Below are 4343 nucleotides of genomic sequence, written 5' to 3'. Positions count from 1 at the left end.
TCCTTATTAACTTTGCTTAACTTGCAAAAGTAGACCATCATCGTTGCAACATTACCTAGCTAATGTAACAACATCCCTCACAATTTCATAAATTTACACCATTGATTCTTTCAACACCACGTTTGATATTTAAACCAAATTTCATACATAAACTCTATAATACTCTAATACCATACGAACCATTTCTCTTTCACAACAACATAATATTTGATACACAAAAAAAAAACAAGAACCAAACCATATAACATACTTAATACCATTAACTAAAAATTTAACATCATTACTTCACCATAAATATATAGAATATAACATATAACTTAAGCAAAGTAATAAGCTAAATAAAAATCATAGAGAACTTATGTAACATCCCGAAATAGGGCTTAGTCGGAATAGTGGTTTCGGGACCACAAATCCGACATCAAAATATTTATTTTATGATTATTATGAGGCTTAAAATATGAATATATGCATGTGTAAAATTTTCATGAAAAAATTCTAAGTATAAGATGTCCAATTGGAAATTAGGGACTAAATTGAATAAATTCCAAAACTTGATTTCTAGAAGAAATTTGTATGAAATTGCTTTAGATTATGAATTATAATGTCTTGGAGATCAATGGGCTTGCATGGTTAAAATTTTAAAGAAAGGGCATGAGGGCATTTTGGTCATTTGGCTTTTTAATGAAATAAAATGGGAAAAATCAAGCCAAAATCAACCATTTTCTTCCCCATAGCTGCCGAAATTCTCTTGTCACCATAGCTAGGGTTTCAAGCTTTCCAAGCTCAATAGTAAGTGCTCCCAAGCCTCGTTTTTAATGTTCTTTGTATTTTTGAAATCCTAGTAGCTTGCTCTCTCCATTTCTACCCATATTTCATGCTAGGGTTCATGTTTAAAAATTTACCCATGCATGATTTGCTTGTATTTTGATAGATTATGGAGGAATATGAAAGATTAATGTGTGTTAAACATCTTTTCCTAGTTGATTTTCATGAGAAACCCTTATAGGGACTATTTTGAAAAAGATGTAAATGTGTGGTAGAAATGAGAAAATAATGGAAAATGTGGGCTACCATAAGAAGGAAAGGTGTTCAGCTAGGCTTGGGTAAGATAAAAAGTGCATGTGTTTCATTATACGAGCCTAAGGATTAAATCGTAAAAATGTGAAGGGTTAGGGGCAAAATGGTCATTTAAACTTGAAATGTATAATGTGGAGTATTAATGAGTTAATTTTGCTGTTATAGACCTCGAAGAACAAATTCTGGAGGTCGATCGTGGTAAACACAAGGTTTCGGAATAACCGAAACATATCTCTGAAACGAATACCAGGTAAGTTTGGATAACTTAAAGTAAACCCCTAATATGCGTAATTGAATGATTTATGAATGCATGATGATTGCATTTATTATTAGCATGAAATATCATGGAAATGCATATTTGATGGTAACATGTGAAAAATGTCTCGGATGAGGTTGACAAAGGGAATTCGATGGATAAACCCTCATTGATATGTGTAAAGAGATCCTGCATGTGTTGCAGTAAGGATTTAGCCCGGACGGGTAATCCGTGATCTCGAGTATGGAAAGGATCTAGCCCAGACGGTTGTTCCTTGAATGATCGAGCCTCCCGAAGAATATATGTGCATTGAGGATTTAGCCCGGACGGGTAATCCTATTAGGGTCTGAATTTAGCCTGGACTGGTAATCCCGACATCACCTTATGAGTTTATGATATGGGGGATTTAGCCTGGACTGGTAATCCTGCCATGAGATGTGAGGTTCCTAGGAGTGCATATATGTGAAATGATCATTCGTAAGAATTGATGGATAATGGGTATTCCATCGAGATTTCCTAGAAACTCAACGGGATTAATATGATGTATGTCAATAAGATGATGAATGATGAGCTCATCTACATAAATTACATGATGCATTGTTATGTGACGAACTTATTGATTGAGTGCATGTGATAGGAAATCACTTCATAATTGATGATTTCATGATTTAAGTGGGATGTATGCTAATTACTTGGTAAGTTTACTTTACGGTTATTCGAGCTTACTAAGCATAAAAATGCTTACCCCCTCTCTTTTCCCTGTTTTACAGAGCTCGAGGACTCATAAGGATTGGAAGATTGTTGGAGAAGCAACACACTATTAACTAGTCAAGCTTTGGTATAAAGACACTTCTATTTTGTTAATGACATGTATAGGGCTTTGAGTATTTTGTCATATGTGTCATTTGAATTGCTAAATGAAGGCATGTAAAGATGTATTCATCTTTTTGTATAAAGCCATGGAAATTGGCATATTTGAAAGTAGGCTATGACCTGCCTTTATATGCATGTTTATGTTCTTATATGATGGGTTGCTACAATTGGCAATGAGTTCAAAAACAAGCCAAATTTTGAATGTGCTACAACAACATAAGAACCCATAAATACTAGATGAGAAATAACCTTTTTGTATGAAACCAATGATATGAGGTTTCCATGCAACTAACTTCATCAAGATCATTTACAAGTGTATAATCATGTTTTACTTTGAATTTGGTATCTATAAAAAGAAGAAGAAGTAGAAAGGGGTGACTAAAGGCTTGGAAAATAACCTATTAAGGTCCACATGGTTAGACACATGGGCGTGTGTCTAGGCCGTGTGTAACACACTGTCCATCCCCATGGGCGTGTGGTATGGTTGTGTGTCCCCTGCACCTAAAAATTTAAGTTAAATTAGCACACGGGTAGGACACACGGGCGTGTGTCTTGGTCGTGTTAATTTAACAGAATGCTCAAGTTTTGGACACGGGGTGAGCCCACGGGCGTGTGTCTTGGCCGTGCCTAAAAGTCAGTGTTGCCCATGGGTTAGAGGCATGGACGTGCCCTAGGCCACACGGGCGTGGGTGACCACACGGCCCATCATACACGGGCGTGTGACACTTCTAAGTAAGGAAATTTTCTAAAGTTATTAAATGTTCCTAGTCCTATCCCGAACTATCTCTATGTATATTTAGGGCCTTAAAAGCCCATTTAAGGGACAAGATGTGAATGCCTGAAAGTTTCAAATCTGAGCTAAACCTGGTAAGGTGATTCAGTATGTTTTAAATGTAAAGTTTCGGTAATACCTCGAACTCTATCCTGGTAATGGATATGGGTGAGGGGTGTTACATTTATTTGTATCGGAGCTACGGTTTAGTCGGTTCTAGGACTACCATAGAGGATGTTAAAGTTTGCTATACATGTCATTATTTGATTGTTGATAGTGTGACGTCTCCTAATTGTTTAAATTGTTTTGAATATAGTAAATGTCTTCCAATCAAGCACAAGATGAGTCCGAGGGAGCCGACAGCCATGCTCCAGCTTCAGTATAACGAGCTGTATCTAGTAGTAGTAGAAGGCTGATGTCAGAAGGCCGAGAAGAGGCTCGAGCTGCCTTCTTTGATATGATGGATGAATGGTTTGGGGATTATCTGAGAAATTGCCCCAATATACCAAGACCTCCCTCGTCCCCTAACCAACCTATAGGATGTGCCACGAGGTATGGCATCGGTGAGAATCAGTAAAGCCCCAGTAGATAAGCTTAGAAAGTATGGGGCTGAAGAATTCAGAGCGAAAGTTGATGATGACGCTGAAAGAGCTGAGTTCTGGCTCGAGAACACTACGTGAGTGCTAGATGATTTGTCATACACACCCGAGGAATGTTTGAAGTGTGCTGTGTCCCTTTTGAAGGACACTGCATACAATTGGTGGAAAACTGTATCTTCGGTAGTGCCGAAGGAAAATGTTACATAGGATTTCTTCCAAGCAGAGTTTAGGAAGAAATATATCAGCCAACGGTTTTTGGACTCGAAGCGAAAGGAGTTCCTAGAACTCAAACAAGGGAACAAGACTGTAGCGGAATAAGAGAGAGTTCGTACGATTAAGTCAGTACGCAACTGACTGGGTCCAAACTGAATCAAAAATGTGTAAATGCTTTGAGGAAGGCCTGAATGAGGACATCAAATTGTTGGAATCTTAGAAATATGGGAGTTTTCCGCATTGGCCGATCGAGCCAAGAAGGCCGAGGAACTTAATAATGAAAGAAAACAAGCTAAGAGATAGGCTCGAGTTGCGAGCAAAAGGTCTAGCGGTAAAACACTCTCGTTCTCCATGAAAAAGGCTAGGAGCCTGCATGAACGCACCACTTCATCAGTGGGATATTCGGTTAGATCGAGAAGCTCTAAATGACGAGGTCAAAAGTCTTCCTCCCCGATGGTGACTAGTGTGAGGAGTGTAGATGATCAAAAAATGAAGTGTAAGAGCTGTAACAAATTTCACTTCGGAGAGTGCCGAATGAAGAGCGGTGTGTGTT

Source organism: Gossypium hirsutum, chromosome A08 (genome assembly GCF_007990345.1).
Source record: "Gossypium hirsutum isolate 1008001.06 chromosome A08, Gossypium_hirsutum_v2.1, whole genome shotgun sequence".
NCBI classification, from domain to species: Eukaryota; Viridiplantae; Streptophyta; class Magnoliopsida; order Malvales; family Malvaceae; genus Gossypium; species Gossypium hirsutum.
The sequence above is the reverse complement of the archived record's forward strand: the minus strand, read 5'-3'. Positions refer to the sequence as shown.